Below are 21963 nucleotides of genomic sequence, written 5' to 3'. Positions count from 1 at the left end.
AGTGCCTATTTTTACTCCACTTGAACAGAACAAGAGAGGCCCACTCAATGAGATCCTATCACTGACACGAGCTGCTAAGTGGCTTCTGCAGGTTAAGCATTTACCGGTGTTTCTCTATGAACTCTGTGGACTCCACAGTGTGGCATCCAGGATGAGGGAGTAAAACTGAGGCCAAAAGCCTGTCCAAAAAATGTGTTAATAAAACAACAGGAAAACCTCAAAATATATTAATTCATCAAATAGAGATTGAGGTCCTAATATGGTCTGTGGCTATTAGACATTTGGAATGAATTATTGGACTAAACAGATCTGGCCCGATTATGTAGTTTGTAGATTAGATGGAAAAAGAGGCAACCGGAAGCACCAAAGTGACAAATTGTGATAAGAAATAAACATGCGTGGGGCTCGTGGGTGGCTCAGTCAGTTAAGCATCTGACTCTTGATTCCAGCCCAAGTCACGATCTCACGGGTTGTGAGTTTGAGCCCCGAGTCAGGCTCTGCGCTGACAGCGCTGTGTCTGCTTGGGATTCTCGCTTTCCTCCTCTGTCTGCCCCGCCCCTGCTCACACGTGTTCTCGCTCAAAGTAAATACATAATCACTTTTTTTTTTTTTAAAGAAAGAAACATGTAACTTAGAATAACAAAGAGAGAGAGGGAGTGTGTTTTAAATAAGAACAAAGAGGAAAGCTTTCTGAAGCCAAAATAAAGCACCAGGAAGGTGCCACTCATGTGAAATATATTCTAGGCAGAAGGAACTGTCGGTACAAATGCCCCGGGAGCAGCAGGGCAGGTGAGTAATGGAGAATGGGGCAGGAGGATAGGGAAGGAAGGAGCTTGCCATGGAGGCACTGAGAAAAGACCAATGTGAAGTGGTGTTTAGTGAATCTGAAGTTATAGACAGATGTGCATTTCAGCTACAGTGAGTGAAAGAAAATCACTTGGACAGCTTTATGCAGTGAATGATTTGATCCATTTATATTTTTAATAGATCATATTCATTTCCAGGAAGGAAATTGATCGAAGGAAGATGAGAATAAAGCAGAGAGCCCAGTTAGGGAGCCCTGGCTAAAGTCCAGGAGAAAAAAAAAAAAAAATCCTAGATAATTGATAAGAGAGGTGGCAGTGGAGATAGCAGAAAGGCAAGTCTGAAATATATTTGAGAGGTAGAAGAACAGAAACTTGATGATGAACTTCTGGTCTTCTACCACCAACCTGCTCATTTTACAATCTTTCCCCTTAATGGTTAATGACCATCCATCCTTGTTCCCTTCATTCAAACAGTGAACAATCTACTGGTTCTGCATGAAAAAGGTATCCTGAATCTACCACCTCTCACCAACCCTACCTACAAATCCCTGACTGAAACCACCATCATCTCTTAACCTAGATAATGGCAACAGGTTCCCCTGCTTCTTTTTTTTTTTTTTTTCCCTCCTGCAGTCTATGATCTGGGTGACATTCAGAGATGTTCCATCCCATTAAAAAATAGATCAGATGTGGTGCCTGGGCAGCTCAATTGGTTAAACACCAGACTTTGGCTCAGGTCATGATCTCACAGTTCCTGAGTTTGAGACCGGTGTCGGCTCTGTGCTGACGGTGCAGAGCCTGCTTGTGATATTCTCTCTCTCTCTCTCTCTCTCTCTCTCTCTCTCTCTCCCTTTCTCTGCCCCTCCCTCACTTGCTCTCTTTCAAAATAAATAAAATTCAAAAAAAAAAAAAAAATAGACCAGATCATGTTGATTTTCTGCTCAGAATCCACTAGAAGCCTCACATCTCACTCTGAGTAAGAGATAAATACCTTGCAATGTAGTTAAAAAGGCACTACATGGTCTGACCAACCACTGTATGTCTTACGTCATCTTCTAGTTTACTCCAGCCACACTGGTGTCCTTGCTACTCCTTAAACACGACAAGCTTGTTCCTACCTCAGAGTCTTTGCCCCTCCTATTCTATCTTCTTGAAATCTCTTTCTCTAGTTAGCTATGCATTCCCTGCCTCACCTTTGAAATCCTTGTTCAGATATTACCTTCTCCAGTAGACCTCCTCTGACTGCTCTGGATGAAATTATACTACCCCCAGCAATCTCTACTCTTTTCTGCCTTATTCTTTTCACAGAATTTTTTTCATCCTACATACTGTATATTTTACATTTTATCTTATGTAAATTATTAAGCTCCATTAAGTGGTGAAACTTTTTAAATACACTTTAATTTTTAGTGCAACATTGTATTTTCAGGAGAAAAATGAGACAATAGCACAGAGAATTCCTGTATACCCGGTTTCAGTCATTACTAACATCTCCCTTTACTATGGTGCATTTGTCACAATTAATGAACCAATATTGAAACATTATTATTTTTAGCTAAGGCCTGTAGTTTAGTCAGATTTCCTTAGTTTTTCTATAATGCCCTTTTTCTAACCCAGAATCCCATCCAGGTTACTATGTTACATGCAGTTGCCATGTGACCTTGAGCTCTTCTTGGCTTCGACAGTTTCTCAGATTTTGCTTGTTTTTGATGAACTTGAGAATTTTAAAGCATACTAGTCAGATATATTGTAGAAATACCCAAAATGTCCTCTTTAGGAAATTTTATGATATTATTCTCATGATTAGATGGATCTTATGAATTTTGAAGGGGAAGATCACAGAGGTGCGGTACAATTTTCATCACATATAGACAGTGCATATGGTCAACAGGATTTATGACTGATGGTATTGACCTTGATCACTTGGCTGATGTAACATTTGTCAGCTTCCTCCAGTGTACTCTTTCTTTCCCCCCACCCAGTTGTCTATATTGTAATCTTTGGAAGGAAGTCACTATACACAGTCCACCTTTACAGAGGGGGCAATTATGCTCCAACTCCTTGGAGGCAGAGTATCTGTGTACATGATCTGGAATTCTTCTGCATGGGAGATTTGTCTCTCCTGACCAATTTATTACATTTTTTATCATTTATTTTTATTAACATAAACTCGAAGATTTTTGTTTGTATGGGGTATAACCCAATACTACTTTATTTATTTTGTTGTTCAAATTGTTCCAGATTTGACCATTGGGAACCCTTTCCATCACTCCTATTCTTGTTTGACATATTCCCACCAATTTTTTTTTTTTAGCACTTTCTTACTTTCTGGCATTATGAGATGCTCTAGGCTTGTCTTGTGTATTTCCTGCCCCAGTCCTAGGTTCAGCCACTTCTCGAAGGTGAAGTGGTGAATCTTTATCAATTCAATTATTTCTACATCCCTAACACTTAGACACAGTACCTGGAACCGAAAAGGCTGTTCATAAATATTTTTTGAATAAATGAATGAATTGGAAGCAGGATTGGTGGATAGGGCTTTTGGGGACAGACTATCTTCCCCAAACCTCATTCTGTTATTCTTTCTTTCTTTTTTAATTTTTAAAATGTTTATTTATTTCTGGAGAGAGGGAGAGACAGAGCACAACTGGTAGTAGGGTAGAGAGAGAGAGGGAGACACAGAATTGGAAGCAGGCTCCAGGCTCTGAGCTGTCAGCACAGAGCCCGATGCAGGGCTCAAACTCACAAAGTGTGAGATCATGATCTGAGCCAAAGTCAGATGCTTAATTGAGCCACCCAGGCAATCACCGACTCTTTTTTCATCAAGGCAAGTGGGATCCAGCACTTTGGCAGAAACCCTTCCATGGGCAGTATTGCAGGCCTAAATGTGCATCACTCTCAAATATTATTATTTTTTAAAGAAAGAGTTATCTTGAGGAGTGTTATGGAAATTTACAATTCATTTATTTTATATTAGTAAGCATTGTTTCCTTTAGTCAGAATTAATCACTCTCTCCTCAAAACCCCACTCCTTCTCATGCCCTAATTAGAAGACATATTTGTTCTTCTTCAGTTGTCTTCTCTTTTTCTGTCTCAGTTGGCAACAGGGACCATGTCTTATCTTGTGCAGCTCCCGTAACACCAAGGCAGCTGACACACGGGAAACTCTCAGCAAGCAGCTAAAGAGAGAATATGAGAATGAGATTAACTGCCATTGTTTAAAGCAATAATTCACATTACAAAGCAAGCATAATCAAAGATCTGCATTTTTAGCTACGGAGAGTTGGCTGGAAAAGGGTGCATTTCAATTTGGACACTTATGGAGATAGAGGAAATGATAATAATAAAAAAGAATCCACTGTTCGATGGGACCAAATAACTTTCCTTCCCCCCCCACTTCTTCCTCTGCTGTTTCTTATAAATTCAAATAAACAAGAACCTTTTCCTGCGTGCAGAATCACCAGAGTCAGGGTAACCTTAATATACGGTATAAGCCCCTTCTTTTAAAGACAGAGGGATTGTGGGCCAGAGGCTGGAGGAATGATTTGCCCATAGTCAGAGTCCAGCTCTCACTCTCCTAACTGCCAATGCCTTACGAAGAGGTCGCGCCACCACATCCTTGTGTAAAAGTGGACACGTCACAGTTAACTGTTACACTGGAAGGTTCGTGCTTGCTGAATAAAATAACAGATCATATAACTGAACTAATTCAAAGGTCTAATATTTTTAAGCAATTAATTTTCCTTTAAGTAGGAGAGGGAGTGCACATTTAAACTCTGGGAAAGACAAAGCTATTCCTTCCAAATATTAAACAGCTGAAACTTAGAACAGAAAATGAGCAACCGTGCAAGGTGTACCGAGTACTTTGCACCCATAAGTTGCCTGTACATGTTATTTAGTCTGATGTTTCATGCTTCAACAGGGAAAGACTGTTGCGAGATGTTAAATAAATCATCCCCAGTCACACAGCTATTCAGTAGCAGAGCTGAGATTCCCACCCAGATTCTGTGACTTCTATGTCTGGATATGCTCTCTTTACCGCACCTTGATCCTTCCAAACTCCAGGACTTGAACTATTCTGATTATAGTTTTAAGCCAGATCTCTTTGTGCCTGTGTTATCTATCTTATCAATGCTGTACTGATTTAATTCATTATATGTGGTATTCACCATTCAATCCAATTTAGTTCAGACAAGATTTGCTAACCACCTACCATGTTTTGGGGCACTCTACACCATGTGCAGAGCAGAAATAAAAAGATGGATTCACCTGATCTCAAATCGGAAGCACATGTGCACATTCAACTCTATTGAAGGGAATATATGGAAACTTCTTAAACAGATGGACAAAGTACTATATAAAGTATCGTACATGTGCGTTTGTGTGTACACATACATATATATAGTAAGAGTTCTGCCTGGTGTGTGTGGGCTGTGTGTGTGGGCACTGGTGTACAGATGCATATGAAAAATCAGCACCATAGATTTATAGTTGCCCTATATACATATAATATATATGTAAATAGACATACAAAAATACTACTGTTTAATTTTAGTAGGTTCCGTAAATTCCCGCCCCCGAGGCTTAAAGCTGAAAGCGGAACTTAGTGTTTATGTGCTAGTTTGTAAACAACTCAGATAAAAATGCACGTTCACTTTTAATGTATGTTTTTCCATGATGATTATAATGGTGATGATCTGATCATGGCTCAAGACTTTAGAAACACAATAAAAATAAGAATAATGACAAAAAGGCAAAAAGAAAAAAAAAATAGAAAAAGACTGACTGGCCAAAAAAAAAAAAATTTAAGAAAAGAGACTTCTTCACAAGGACTTGGGATTTTCTCATAAATTCATTTTTTACTTCAGACTTGGCACATTGTATAAGCATGCTTTATTTGTCAAATTCCAAATTTATAACTCTCCCTTCCTATTCTCTAGTCTCAAATTAATTTTCGCTGTCATACCTCAAAGAAATTCAGAAAAAAAAATGCTTTTATGCTGCTCCATTTGTCGTGACATACATAAATGGTGAGTTTCTAATAGTCATTTTATCCAGCTAATCTCTTCAGAACATTTGTTCTTTAGTCACTGTGAAATTCACATATAAGAGCAGGTCACTTGCAGTCTGACCTTTAAAATTTTCAGTAGCAGGATGCACGTTTTGCTGTCATGTGTTGTCTCTCCCCCGTTGTCCTTTGTAAGAGATGGTCTCAAGTCAGAAGTCACGTGCTTGCATCTAGACAATTGGACAAGCCCCCATTTTCAATCTCCTTTGAAATTTTCGCTCTATGAATGCCAAGGCTTCTATTAGCAGGAAAATAAAACATAATATTTAAAACCACTTAATGAGCAGAACTAAGCTTTTTCTCTCTAAAACCAAGAGAAGGGGGGCGCCTGGGTGGCGCAGTCGGTTAAGCGTCCGACTTCAGCCAGGTCGAGATCTCGCGGTTTGTGAGTTCGAGCCCCGCTTCGGGCTCTGGGCTGATGGCTCAGAGGCTGGAGCCTGTTTCCGATTCTGTGTCTCCCTCTCTCTCTGCCCCTCCCCCGTTCATGCTCTGTCTCTCTCTGTCCCAAAAATAAAATAAAATGTTTAAAAAAATAAAAAAAATAAAACCAAGAGAAGGAATAGCAGGGGCAAAAAGAGACCTTAATTTTTTGATGATGATGAATTTAGGAAGAACCAACATAGGATACAAAGTGAGAGTGTGGAATGTTAGGTTTTCACAGAATTGTTTAAAACCAAGGAATATATATGGAGGGGACAATTTGCCAGATGGAAGCAATTGGGGTGATTTGTTTTATTTTTATTTTTTCTAATCCACTTTGCACTCTGTAACTGTCTTTAATTCTCATTCCATATTCTTTCTGTGGTATCTATTTGTCTACTCTTACCTCCTCTGAGATTCTAAAAATTTGTTGATAGCAGAGAATGTGTCAGATTCAGAATAGTCTCCATAATCCTTGTGCAGTACTTTGCACATAGTAGGTGCACGGTAAACAATGAGTGCATGGCTGCAGGCATGAGAAGGGCTAATATTAAATACCCATAGATTATATAGCATGTGGTTTTGGTATCTCTGAATTGTACTGTCAATCAGTTCCAACTTTTGTCCCTATATCTTAGATTAAGACATGCCAATGGGATGATAAAGGCAGCCACACAATTTAACGTTCCCTAATACACCAGAGCTTCTTAAGTGACAAGGTATCAGGTTGTTATATCAGCAAGTCTGGCCTGTGAGGCCAAATCACATGGCATTCATGCTCATGACAGACAGCTGCCATCAGCAATACCTGGGAAAGATGCTGGCAGTCTCCCTTTTGAGATGCCGACTTCATTTCTTTGGTTTGAAGACCAGACAGTTTTACCCACTGATTTTACACTAAGATTCTCTTCAAAACCTTAGCCCTGAGTTGTGGGTCATCAAAGGTAAAAAAATTCAAAACTGATGATTATTTAATATGAATGGAGTATGAAAAGCATTGGTGGAGCAGTCCGTATGAAACAATTATGATTACAATAATTTAAAAAAATCATCCTTCTGTGTCTTTCTCAAGGGGAAGTCAACATGCCTCAATAAACCACAATGCAATTGTAGGTGTGGACTCATATCTAAACGCTCTGAAGCCTGGTGATGAAGATACTGACTAGTTCTGTGTTACATGGAGATGGGCAAATAATAGGTCTGCAAGGTTGTAGGAGGTCTTGTGTTGGAACAAGTCTTATTCTGTCATAAACCAAAGCAGCATTGTAAAGAGACCATGGTGTGGCAGACCTGGATTCAGTTCCCTTTGCTGACATTTACTGTATATTTGCAAGTCACATCACCCGATTTGAGCCTCATGTTAAAATCAGGATAATAATTACTGCTTCTTCCCTTTGTTACCTGTTGTTTTGAGGATCAGGTTATAGACAATAATGCCTTGTGAGGTGGATTGAAGTGCATAAACTTAAAGAATTGTAATTATTACAACAATTCCAGCAAGGATCGTTCCGTTCCCTCTTCTTAAATAGTAAGGCAGGAGCTGGCTTGGTACTTTGGACATAAGCTTAAAGATTGTAATTATTAAGGATCTTTCTTTCTTAAATAGTAAGGTAGGAGCTGACTTGGTACTTTGGACTTCTCACAATAAACCAGGAAACATCTTAAAACCATATATCTCCTGCCGCAATGTTGATCGAGCAAAAAGTGTTTATTGAATGCTTGCATTAATCAATATATGTATATCAAGTACCTATCACATGTAAAGAATTGTGTTGGACTTGGGGGAGAATAAGAATTAGTATCAGCTAATGGTTTCCTTATGGTACCCGTGGTTCTTTATGAAGAGTAGACAAATTAAGAATTCATTTTAAGTCAATGGATGGGGCAGAAACTTCCATTTTCTGTTCACGTATAATGCACCAGACATTATAGTAGGCAATTTAAATGCATTATCCTTTTTAATCCTCACAGTAATTCTTACTTTTTGAGATAAAGCGATTTTAATCTCCAGGCATAGAGAAGTCAGATACTTTACTCAAGAATCCATCACCAATCAGTCAGAAAGTTGAACATCCATCCCAGGCTGGGTCTTGGGCAAATAGTAGGAAGGGTCACCCAAGCATGGTAGGGACTCTTTGGAGTGTCCCTTCCTCTCTTGTTTTCTGTGGTTCCACTTTCATGTGCTCACAGAGCCACATTTGGGCATAATATAGCTCTGTGCCCTCTCTCTATCTCTTTTTCTCCATTTATCTGCTTCATAATGAACTCTTCATTTAAATCGTAATTGTTTTACATATAGTGGTTTCATGTGATTTCACTTATGCTTACAGAATATTTGATTATCACAGAGGGAATGAGGGCACTTACCTCATTTTTACAGTTAGAAAAACTGTTACATGTTAAATAACATCTAGAGACATCTAACATATTTGTGAATTTTAAACATCGGTTATAAATTATTTTGTGAAGAAAAAAATGTGTATTTATTGAATGAATAAGCACTTAAAGCTAGCATTTGGTATCTTTTCAAATCTACTTATTATAAAGAATATTTACCAAATCACATCTTTCTATCAACCTCCATTATAAAATTGGAGATATGGTCCAATAGAAAATTGTTTTTGCATCATTAGATATGAACAACTACAAAGTAAGGTTACTAATCTCATAAAACCATACATCTAAAAGGAAAAAAATTCAATAAAACAATCATAATATTACAAATGAATCACAAATGGGATATGCTAAAACATAAAATGTTAAATAATACGCTCAGTGTTTTTGTATCCTTGTGATTTTCTATAATTCATGGTTTGAGTTCCATTTTATTTTATTGCTCTTATCCCAAACTAAATACATGTTTTGATTTCTCTTTCTAAAGGGGCTTCTCTATGTACAAGTTACTTATGTGTGCAATATTCCATGGGTAGGAAGTATATTTGTGTTTATAGGTGAAGGGGATTAAGATTACACATATCATGATGAACACTGAGTGATGCATAGAATTTTTGAGTCGCCATATTGTACACATGTATGTTAACTATACTGGAATTAAAACAATAAAGAAAAGAACATTTATTTTTAATTCTTTCTCTCAAGAGAAAAGATATTAAATCCCTCTTTTTGGAGAAGTGGCAATTTTATTTCTTTCACAAGTAATATTATTGTAGAACAATATAAAGAAAAGATCACAAAGTTTATACATATACAGTTCTATACATTTTAATGCTTTACTTTTCATTTTAATTGTATTGCATGTCTATAAATATGAATTCAGAATTCTGCTTTAAAATTTAAATATCAGATTTCTTATACTGTATATAATTATAATCCTAGTGGATGTATCATACTCTACACATGACCTGTCAATATTGATCAAGTCATTTTCCTATTTCTTAAAAAATCAGGTTGCCCTCGTTTCCTTTTTTTAATTTGTGCTAAAATACACAGCGCAGTAAATGTTCCCTCTTAAACATCTTTATGTGTACAGTTTGGTAATGGTGAATACATTCATCATGTTCTTATGTAATCAACACCTAGAACCCTTTTCTTTTTAAGACCAAAAATCTGTACTCATTAAACAATAACTTCCCATTCCCCATATTCCTACCCCCTGGTAACTAGCATTCTACTTTCTGTCTCTATGAATTTGACTGTTCTAGATACCTCATGTAAGTGGATTTATAGAGCATTTGTCTTTTTGCATATGGCTTCTTTCACTTAGCATAATGTCTTCAAGATTCATCTACATTGTAGCACATGTCAGAATGTCTTTCTTTTTTCAGGGTGAATAATATTTGATTGAATGTATTTACTACCTTTTGTTTATCCATCTGTCAGTTGATGAACACTTGGGATTCTTCCACCTTTTGATTATTGTGAAAAATGCTGCTATGCACATGGGTTTACAAATACCTCTTCGAGACATTTCTTTCAATTTTGGGGTATATACCCAAAAGTGGAACTCCTGGATCATATAGTAATTCTATTTTTAAATATTTTGGGGAAGAATTGTACTGTTTTCCATAGAAGCTGTGCCATTTTACATTCCACCAACAGTGCACAAGGGTTCCATTTTTTCCACATCCTCACTGACATCTATTATTTGCTTTTTTTGCTTCCTTTTGTTTTCATTTTGTTTTATTTTGTTTTTGTAGGTGGTGGCATTTCATTGTGACTTTGATTTGTATTTCCCTACTGATGAGTGATGCCGAGCATATTCTCATGTGATTACTGTCCATTTGTATATCTTTGAAGAAATGTCTATTCAAGTCCTTTACCCATTTTTTAGCTGGGTTATTTTTTTTTTGTTACTGAGTTATAGAAATTCTTTATATATTCTGGATATTAACCTTAGCTTACCATTGCATTTTTTTTAAATATGAAATTTATTGTCAAATTGGTTTCCATACAACACCCAGTTCTCATCCCAACAGGTGCCCTCTGCCATTGCATTTTGTAGTCTGTATCTCTGAAGATAGTTTCCTCTTTGTTTGAATTATTTCTTTAGGTAAATTTCCAGGATTGAAATTTCTAGCTTAAAGAATATAACATTCTAAGATCTTGATTTTAATTGCCAAATTACTTTTTCAAAGAGTTGTGTCTATTAACATTAGCATTATGGAAATGTAGCTGTGTACCAGTAATCCCATAATTTCATTACCAAAATTAGTTTTAAGTCTTTTTCAATAATAAATGTAAAAATGTTCCTTATTGTTGCCTTTGCATTCCTCTGATAAATAGTGAAGTTCAATACTGTTCCAAATATTTTTATAACTACATTTCCTTATTTATTAGTAGGTTTTATCACATATTTGCCTATCTAACAATTGGAATTTGAGGTTTGTTGTATGACCTTTCAAACATTTTGCAATATTTTCTTTATGCATATGTTTCCATTTTAGTTATGCTTTAGTTTTCATTATAAAAAGTTAATGTGTGTATATGCATAATAGTTAATTAAACCTTTTTGCCTTTTTTTGAGTTTTTAAATTTGAGAGAGAGAGAAAGAGAGAGAGAGAGAGTAAGCACAAGCGGGGGAGTGGGAAAGAGAGAAGGAGAGAAGAGGGGGAGAGAGAATCTCAAGCAAACTTCATGCTGTCAACGTGGAGTCCAATGTGGGGCTTGAACCCATGAACCATGAGACCATGAGACCGTCACCTGCGCCGAAGTCAAGGGTCAGATACTTAACCTATTGAGCCATCTAGGAACCCCTAAACCTTCTTGCCTTTCAAAATGTGATAGTAGATTCTGTTTTCTGCTATATTTTCTAGAGTTGTATGTTTTCTATAATTTTTTTAAAGCAAAGTCAACCTGTACAAAGTTTTTTCAAGGTACCTCACAATTGACATGCAGAGCTATGGAATTTACACAATCTGCTGCTCTCCTGAGTGGTGACCAAAATGTCAGCCTATGCTATTACGTGGCCAGCTGAACATATTGGTGGAAGGAAATGCATCCTTTAGAAACATAGCACCAATAAATAAAATGGCCTTCAGGGGCAATGAAAGTGTCTTGGTGTCAGCAGCAGCAATCAAAGCCATATTGGAAACACCGTGGCCAAGAAAAGAAAGCAAAGAGTCCTGGTTTGGGGATGGGAGGAAGGCTGAGAAATGCTATCCCATGAATTTTACAGGAACAATAAAATTAAGGTCTCTGACCACAGAGGGTCTTTACAAGGACCCAGGATGAGTGGTGATATTAAATCTTGAGACCTTGGCCAAATTCCAACTTGGGTAATTGCATTTGGTCAATTTTAAATTCCCTCTGCAGTTTCTAATGCAATGCCCTTCTGTGCCTCCTGATGCCAACCTGCTGCATGCTACTGATCTGCACTAAGTACCTGGTGCCCTCTACCCTGGAGAAGGCCTGAAAGCTCCCAAGGGGAATGTCATTATACATGTCATTTTTGTCTTTCACTTCTGAAGAACCTAGTTCCAAGCACTTAGGCTCTTACAGAAAAGTCTTCGCATCTTTAAATGTGGTGTATTTGGCCTGGGTGTTCTCCCATGACCCTACCAACACTTTTCCAGTAGTTGGGGACAGTGAAAGTTATCTTTAGACTTCAGCTCAGAGGATCTGAGTTCCAGTTGATCTCTCTAACTCCTATCATCTGTGTGACCTGAGGCAACTCACTCCCTTTACTCATCAACTTTGAAGGGCTCCTCACAGTTTGAGACAATGGTGCTTTAACATAGCCAATGGGTGCCTGGGTGGCTCAGTCAGTTAAGCATCCGACTTCAGCTCAGGTCATGAGCTTGCGGTTCATGAGTTTGAGCCCCATGCTGGGCTCTGTGGTGACAGCTCAGAATCTGGAGGCAGCTTCGGATTCTGTGTCTCCCTCTCTCTGCCCCTCCCCTGCTCATGCTGTCTCTCATAAATAAATAAATATTAAACAATATAAAAATAAAAATAAAACAAGATTTAACATAGCCAAACCTGCCATGACTAGTTTCCAACTAGCCTTTCTTCCCTATCTCTACCTACTCCCAGGGTTAGAGACTACAGTCAAGAAATCTCCACCATTTCTTTCTTTCCTCCTTGCTGTGTGCACGGATGCCACTATGTGTCTGTCCCTGCTGTGCCTACTGCCTAAGTGCCTCCCACCTCCCTCTCCTTTTGACAAATCCCATCCATCTTTCAAGGCTGATCTCATATACCATCTCCATAAAACTTCCCTGATTTCCCAGCTGGAAATCATCTTCTATTCCATAGCGTGAGTGTGAGTGCGTATGGTTGTTCAGCTTTCATACTAGAACTCTTTCTTTTTAAGTTTACTGTGCATTTCCTCTGGAACACAATACAGGATTTTATATTTACTAATCGTTCTAGTCTCTGAATTGTTTTCATCTTTATTTTCACATGATAGCCTTTCCAAATACCAAAGCAAATCTTAAATAAGCAAACAATATCATAGTTCATTTGGGATTAGTAAGCATACACAGAAACAGCCAAATAATCTCTTAATTGCTCTTCCTTCCCACAGACTTTCTGTGATATTCAACCACAACAAATGTGTATATTTTACTAAATGTATTTACATTTAATTATCTCTTGTGATAAGAACCGTTAGAGGAGCCTGGGTGGCTCAGTCGGTGGGGTGTCCAACCTTGGCTTAGGTCATGATCTCATGGTTCGTGAGTTGCGATGGGCTCCGTCTGACAGCTCGGAGCCTGGAGCCTGCTTTGGGTTCTGTGTCTCCCTCTCTCTCTGCTCTCCCCCCACTTGTGCTCTGTCTCCTTCTCTCTCTCTCTCTCTCTCTCTCTCTCTCTCTCTCTCTGTCAAAAATAAACAAACATTTAAAATAAACATGGGGTTATTCTCTCAGATAAATACATTTTAAATATACAGCTTTTGAAGTCAGATTAAGTGACTATTTTTGAACTCTTCCAAATTTGTGTTTCAACTAATATATGATAATTTATGAGCTAATACATGACCTGCAAGTCCAGTCATTTTCTAATCAAATTTCCATTATTAGAATCACTTCTGGAGTGAGGTGATTAATCTCATGCTATGTCCACAACCCACAGGTTAGCATAAAGATGGGGCATCTCTAATCATTAAAGACAAAACAAACCATATGAAAAGACCAATAAAACAAAATTAAAAAGACCAGGTAATTTAGATGCTTAGTAAGGGCTGACGACCAATACAATGCTGGAAGTTCATGACCATTTCCAAGGCAAAGAAGCAGAAGCTCAGAGAGCACAGAAAATGAACAGCCACACCTGGACTGCAAGCCAGGTTGTCTTCCTCCAGTTAAGTGCCTCTTTCCTCCTATGCCTCTTTCCTCCCTGAAGCATCCACTCTTCCTCTTCTTTTGCAGGATTTTTCCATATTCGGGCTAGCTCCGTGACAACTATAACTTTCACAGGTTATAAATGTAGGAATACAACAAACCCGCATGCTAATTATAAATACATTTTCAAATTAGATAGAGAAGTCTCATTGCTGCTTCCGTTTTTACTGCTTGGGATTTAGACACAGCCAGATTTGCCCCTGGCCCGGTGATCCCAAGGTATGCCTCTGGTGCTTAATAAAGACAACCTCTGACTTTAGGGACCTCACACGCTCCTCAAAGAGGAGCTATTGTTTACCAACCAACTGATTTTCTAGGCAGATTTTCACTCAGTAACCCATGAGTTCCCATGAATGGTATGTACACAAATAAAGGGGGAATATTTTGCTGTAACAGAAATGAAGATACTTGGGTGCCTGGGTGGCTCTGTGGGTTGAGCATCTGACTTCAGCTCAGGTCATGATCTCACGGTTTGTGAGTTCAAGCCCAGCATCGGGCTCTGTGCTGACAGTGTGGAGCCTGCAGGGGATTCTCTCTCTGTGTCTCCCTTTCTCTCTGCCCCTACCCCCCACTCTCTCTCTTTCCTTCTCTCTCTCTCAAAATAATACAAAAAAAAAATGAAATGAAGATACTTTCATATAAAGTCAAACTCTGTTGGTTGTGATAATGTGATTTAAAAAAAATGTTTATTTTTGAGAGAGAGCAAGCCAGAGTGTGAGTGGGGGAGGGGCAGAGAGCGAGGGAGACACAGAACCCAAAGCAGGCTCCAGGCTCTGAGCTGTCAGCACAGAGCCCAATGTGAGGCTCAAACCCATGAACTGTGAGATCATGACCTGAGCCAAAGTTGGACGTTTAATCGACTGAGTCACCTGGGTGCCCCAATTTTCTTGATCTGGATATGTTTACTTTTTGAAAATTCATCATGCTCTACACATATGATAAGTGTAAATTTACATACTTGTGTCACACTTCCATAAAATCTCTATTTAAAATAATAACAAAAGGGCTAACAATACAGCATAACATACAGCACAACAATATACTGCCTTAGCCTGCCATTTACAGTAGGCCAGAGAGTGGGAAAGAAAGGACAACTTCTAGAGTCAAAGTTTAAATTCCAGCTTTATATGTTTTTAGTTCTGTGATGTTGGGCAAGCCCTATTACCTCACTGGGCCTTAGAATTCTTCCTATGTCCTGAACAGGAAAAAATAAATACCCACCTCATGGAGATGCTGTGGTAATGACATGATGTTTGTAAAAAAGCACCAGGCCTACATAGCACCTGGCCCTCAGCAGGCATCAGTAACTCACGCATTTGTTCAAGCAGTTCTTATGTCAGGCACCATTCTGGGATAGAGGGGCCAGCACGTTATAGTTCTTGCTCTCTAGTGGGTAATTTCAATAGAATTCCCCCCTTTCCTCCAGTATCTAAGTAAAGTATAGTTTTCCAGTCCTTTCTCCCACGACTTCCCACATGTTCTCCAGCTAGTGAGAGGATTCACCCCACTCTCCTTTCCCACCTCTTGGTGCTGTGAAACCACTTCCTCTGAGCTTAGGAGAGCATCATGCTGTCTTTCCAAAAGCACTTACCACCTCACGTTGCAGTTCTTTATTTACATTTCGAGCAGCAGTTGGGTGGATGAAGAAATAATGCTGTGCCCTTGTCCTATAGCTTCTCACTCCTTCCCTCTGTCACCATGAATCTTAACTCCACCTGTCTTCCCAATCCCTGCTCCTGACCCCCTCTCAGTTTCTTTCTTTGACACCCTCCAAACAGAAGCCATTTCTCTTCCTTCTTTCCTTCCTCCAAACAGAACCAGTGCTCCAAAAGTCCTTTATTTGAACTGTCTCGTGGACCTTAGCATAGTATGGAGAAGTATGGCCTTCAGAATTTGTTCAATCTGGGGCTCGCCATTAGGTTCAAGTTAATTAGCTGTGTGGCCTTAAGCAAGTAAGCTTCTCTGACTTTATTTTCTCAACACTTAAAGTAGGGAAAACTCTGTCTACCTTTTAAAGTTATTGGAAAGTTTAGAAATAATGCATGTTTGAAGGCCATGCCATGTAATAGCCATTTCTTGAAGAGGAGCTATTATTTCAACTTTGTGTCTTATAATCTATGTAGACATCATGTCTTCTTCTATAATGAAGGATCCACATCTACCCTACCACAGCATCACCCACAGTGCCTATACAAAGCAAGTGTTCAACACATGTTTGAATAAACAAATGAATAAAAGATAAATTTCTCAATGCTGGGGGCAGAGAAGAAATCCCATACAAAGTCTCTGAATCCCAGATGACTATTTGAAAATCTTTCTCTGGAGGTGAATAATATAAGTGCCTGCCTGCTAGGAGATCATTCAGTCTTCCTGGTGCTGCACAGGAAGAAAAGGACTAAATGGCACAGCCCTCTCATACTGCCTTATGAACAAGCACATATTAGCGTGATTTTAACTGGCACCGATTGGTTGTTATTCACCAGATGGTGAGCGATTTCGATGGAGTCTGCCCTAAAGAATATTGCAGTGGTTTGACTTATGGGATAAAATAGGTGATGGTATCTATATAAAGAGCATGCCTTCAATTTAGATTAGATTTTGGAGACTGGAAGCTGGTAAATGTGTTGTTAACTACTTACAAGGCCAAATGAGAACCATAAAGGTAGGCTTCCCCTCTCTGCATGCAAAGATCTTGTCTTTAAATTTCCTGCTGTAGGGAAGTGTCAACACTGCATAATAACCATCCTCCAAGACTTTATTAAAATCCTGACCTTTACTTCAAAGCTTCTGTGTGGAAGGAGAAAAGCAGGGAGGGAAAATTAGGTCTTTTCTAGCAGTCTCCAGGAGCTTTAGGCCATAGGCCAAGAAGACTCAGGCTGTCTTTTGGAAAACATGTCTTTGCCCGTCATCCTGTCACTCATCTAGATACGCTCCCGTGACGGTGCAGGAGGTGTATCGCCATGAAGACAAGCATTCCAAGGGAGAGGAAGCTAGTGTTAAAGCAGAAGCAACTGGGGGAATGGGGTACTGAATTTCCCACTACACGTATCCCGTGAAAGACTCTAGCAGCCTCTGAACACTGCAGAATTCTCGGCATATAACAACTCCATCCAAACTCCTGTGCTAAGAGACTAGACTAAACTCTAGCATGGCTTTTAGCAGCATGAGTCTATGCCCCTGTGATGACCCCAGCCTCCCATTAAATGCCTGCCTGAGAAAGCTCAAGGCTGCCAGGAAAATTTATTATTTGTTCTAGCCAACATCTGATGAGAGGACTCTGACCTTAGAGCATTTACTAAAAAGGGCTTCCGATTGTGAATATGTATCTCTTACTACACAGAAGTATCTTTCTCAAGGATCTGAGAGCCACTCCTTTGAAATGCAATCATCAGGTAGGGCAGTCTCCATGGGAGGATAGAATCTTAACTTTAACTGCCAACCAGCAGATGTAGCTGGCCTAATCGTATTTACATTGACCAACTTCTTCTAATTTTTTTTCTCTGACTCTACTGAGCCCCTCTCCTCCCCTCTCCCTCTTTCTCTTTTGAAACAACCAAATTTTCTCTGCACAAATCAGAATGAAGCTTAGTTCTTTTACCTACTGTCAGTAGTCACCGAATAAATTCTGTTTCCATTGCTTTAACTGATGTCCAGCTGTGTTTAACATGTGGGAAAAATCACCTGTTCCTGGGGCCCACCTCCATCCCTATATGAACAGAGTTCTGGAGGGGATCCAGGAATTCTGCTTTCACCTCTCTTCTTCCAGGGCCACACATAACATACCTTCTAGGTTGAGGGGTAGAAATGAAGAAAGTCTCCCATTGTGCAGCCATATTTCCTCTCCTAAACCACTTGACTTTCAGTAGTCAAAGAAGTGTGTCTGGGCACATGAGCACATACCGCTGGTAAGACAGGGCTGAGCTCTTAGTAATCTCTATCTTGACATAACTTTGTTCAATCTGCTTGTTTACCTACACCTACTCGAACCAAACTGAGGGGAGGGGGGCTTTTATTGGGGACAGAGGCTGTAAGTAGCAAGAGGGAGGATTGACTTGGAAACACCAGGCACAGCAGGGGCAATGGGCAAAAGCATGGTTGAGCACAATAAGGGGACAGTTAGAAAGCAGCTACAGGGCTTGGGTTGTGATGGGAGGAAAAATGGATAAGAAGTATAAATGGGGGGATGCAAAAGGACAGGGAAGTGACATCATTACTTGTTGTCTTGTTCACGTTTTTCCTTTTGGCTCAGTCCTGCTCTTCAACTTCCATCCAAAAACTTAAAGTAAAATGTCTCTGTATTGTACTTTCTTTACTCTGATCCCAGCCAATAAAAGCCACTTATTGTTTTATTTCATCTCTTCCATTATTCTGGCTTTGCAAAGATGTAAATCAAAGGAGAGGGGGCAAGGAATTGGTCACTTAATATCTTTGGGTCTTGGTTTAATCATGAGAGTTTTAGACTGCGTTTATAGTTCAACAAATGTTTATTAAATGACTACTATATCCAGAGTACTGTGTATTTGCTAGGGAAACATCATATCACCCTTCTGGAGCCTAAGTTCCAGGTTCCAGCAAAGGAGACATTCAATAAGCAAATTAAAATGTAACATAATTAAGATCAAATGTAATATAATTAAGATAGCGAATAAAAGAAGTAGCATTTGATAGGTTGTCAGAAAAGGTCGCATAGATTGTCACCTATGTGAAAAGGTGGCAGTTGAGTGGAGGTGTGCATGAAGTAAGGGAGCAAGCCAAAGGGGAAGAAAATTCCAGGCATAGGCAACAGCAGGCGCAAAGTTCCCAGCATGGGGAATTAGTATGCTTGGCAGCTGTGAGAAGCACACGGTGAGAGACCTAAAGAAGTAATTCAGTGTTGGGGCACCTGGGTGGCTCAGTTGGGTAAGCATTTGACTCTTGATTGCATCTCAGGTCATGATCTCGTGGGTCCATGAATTCAAGCCCTGTGTCGGGCTCTGTGCTGACAGCTCAGAGTTTGGAGCCTATTTCAGATTCTGTGTCTCCCTCTCTCTCTGCCCCTCCCCTGCTTGGGCATCTCTCTCTCTCAAAAATAAATAAACTTAAAAAAAAAAAAAAGAAGAAGAAGTAATTCAGTGTAGGGCCTTGTAGGCTAGAGTAAGCACTCTGGAAATTTCTCTAATCATGATAACAATTCATTGAATATTTGAGAACAGAGGATGACATTTTACCACTAGTAAAAATAATAACTAGTATTTATATAGTACTTCCCGTGTGCCAATCTCTTTTCTAATTAGCTCATTAAATTTTACAACAACCCTCTGATGTACACATGATTATTATTATTATTATTATATTTTTACAGATGATAAAAGTAAGGCACAAAGAAGTAACTTGACCAGTTGTGTTAATATGTTATAGAATTTAAACTAGAAATAAGGCAGTCTGGCTCCAAGGTCCTTGCCCTCAATCCCTAGCCTGCTTTTATTCTGATATCCATTGATAAATCACCTGAAGTGTGAGGAAAGACCCTGGAGGCAAGCAGCTAAGCAGGGGGCCAGTGAGGGGAGAGAGGACAGTGACCTGGTCTATAGTGGTTGTGGTGGAAGAGAGAACTAGTGTTCAGACGTGAAATGTGTTCTGAATGTAGAGGAAACAAAATTTGCCACTGGTTTGCAGATGAGCTATGAGAAAAAGCCAGGGATCAGCGGTGAATCCAACCTTTTGGCCTGAACAACTGGGTAAAAGATGGTGTTTCTTGTCAGTCTGGGAAAACTGGGAGAGGAGGTGGTTTGGGGAGTGGTAGAAATAGTTTGTTTGGAGTATGTAAAGTTTGAAATGTATATGAAACATTAGAGAAGACATTTAAAGGAAGCAATAGGATAAAGACAGTCTGGGGTTCCGCCTGCAAACTTAAATTTGCAGGTCATTATCGTACAGATGTTTGAGAAAGCTATGTGCCTGGATATGATCTCCCAGGCAGGGAACATAAGCACACCAAGGATAAGCCCTGGGGCATTCTAACCTTCAGGGATGATGAAGAGGTGAAGGAACCAACAAAAGAGTCTCGAAAGGAGCAGCAGATGAATCAATGGAAAAAGATAAGTCAGGTAAGAAGGAGTTTGAAGGAGAAACTGATCAACTGTATCTAATGCTGCAAATAGGTCAAGTAAGATGAAGACAGAATTAACCACTGAATTTGGCAAAGAGGAGGTCATTAGATACCTTGACTATGAAGTGTTAGGGCCCAAATTCTGACTGGATTGGGTTCAAGGGACTAGCAATATTCTGAGGCATACGAGTAAAGATAATCAGAGGGAAAAGGTGAGGGATAGTAGCAGAGGGAAGAAGAAAGTCATGCATTTCCAATACTTCAACCAATTTCAGAATATTTTATTGGGCATGCCCTGCACACCCAACACTGTTAGGTACTGACACCAATGAGTTTGCAGCCTCATTCATTCATTCATTCGCTCATGGGACAACTGTTCGTTGAATACGTAGTATGTGAGTTCTTAACATTTTTTTCTTTTTACATTAAAACAAATTTAAAAAAGGAAAAAGTATGCTTACACTCTCATAATCCTAATACATTCACGCTTTCCACATTTCTTTCAATTACCGCCTATGTGTTTCCATGACTTTTACACAAACTTATTAATTATATTGTAAGCATTTTTCTTTGTAGACATATTTTTATAATATGTTAATTTGATAGCAGCTATTTTATTGTGTGCATACATAGCATTAGTTCTTTCTTCATTTTCATTCCCACTTATGTTGTCTTCAAATTTCAATATATAATGCAATGATTATTTGTTTATATGTGTGTCATCTTCATTAAGCTGAGTAGTCCCTCACAGTCCAGGACTATAGGTGGCTCAATTTTGAATCCCCAGCATGTGCCTGGCACACAGTCTTGTCTTCTAGAAAGCACACGAGGCTATACAGTGGAGCGGCTAATAACAGGAAGACTGACTGCCTCAGTTCTCAATAGTTCTCAATTTATATTCTCCCCTTGTAGGCTTGTAGCTGTGGGCAAGATACAACTTCTCTATATCTGATCAATAAGTTGGAGATGATAGTAGTACCCTATTGGCCATGAGAATTAAATAAGCAAAGTGCCTGCTATATTGTAAGCACCTATGTAAGTGCTTGGTAAGGGTACTATAACAGAAAAAAAAGTCCATGTCCTAAGTATGTTTAATGAATAAATAATAAATCAAGGAACAGTTATCTTTTTGCTTCATACAGGTCATTTTAAAAATTCTTTTGGATTATTTGCCTTTGGGTTCAGAAACAATGTTGTGAGCATGTACTCTGGGAAAGGTATCCAGGGACCAATAATCGTTTCCAAGGATTAATTTTCATAAATGATATCAGTAAATGCAAGAACATGGACACTTCTAGAGCTTCCGTTATAGTGTTATTTTGCCTTGGGGAGCTAAGCTCCTTGAAGGCATGGGCGCTGTCTGGGTTTTGCATCGCTGGCCATCTTTGCAGGTAGATGCACAGAGACTGCCACCTGCTAGTTCCACCTGATAGTTCACGCAGGCCCTCTTCTTCTCCTTTGCCTTAACTTCTGTCTCTCTGGATGCCGATTTCTTGGATAAATTCATAAGATTCAATTAGCTAACTCTAAATGTGGAAGGAAAAAAAAATCAAGGAGATGGTGGCGGGCAAGGCATGTGTGAAGAGACAAGTCAATGTGGTAGAGGGCCTTTGTTAGGAAGTGTCAGAAATGGGGACAGGTGATGACGACAGGGCCCCGCCAGTCAGGAAGAAATCGTGATGGACCACCAACAGAAGGTTCTTGAACAAAGAAGTTGACTTAATGAAAATCTTTATGAAGTCTCTTGGGATGATTATCCAGACTACCATCTAGAATGGGA

The sequence above is a fragment of the Prionailurus bengalensis genome, chromosome C2, assembly GCF_016509475.1.
Source record: "Prionailurus bengalensis isolate Pbe53 chromosome C2, Fcat_Pben_1.1_paternal_pri, whole genome shotgun sequence".
NCBI lineage: Eukaryota > Metazoa > Chordata > Mammalia > Carnivora > Felidae > Prionailurus > Prionailurus bengalensis.
The sequence above is the reverse complement of the archived record's forward strand: the minus strand, read 5'-3'. Positions refer to the sequence as shown.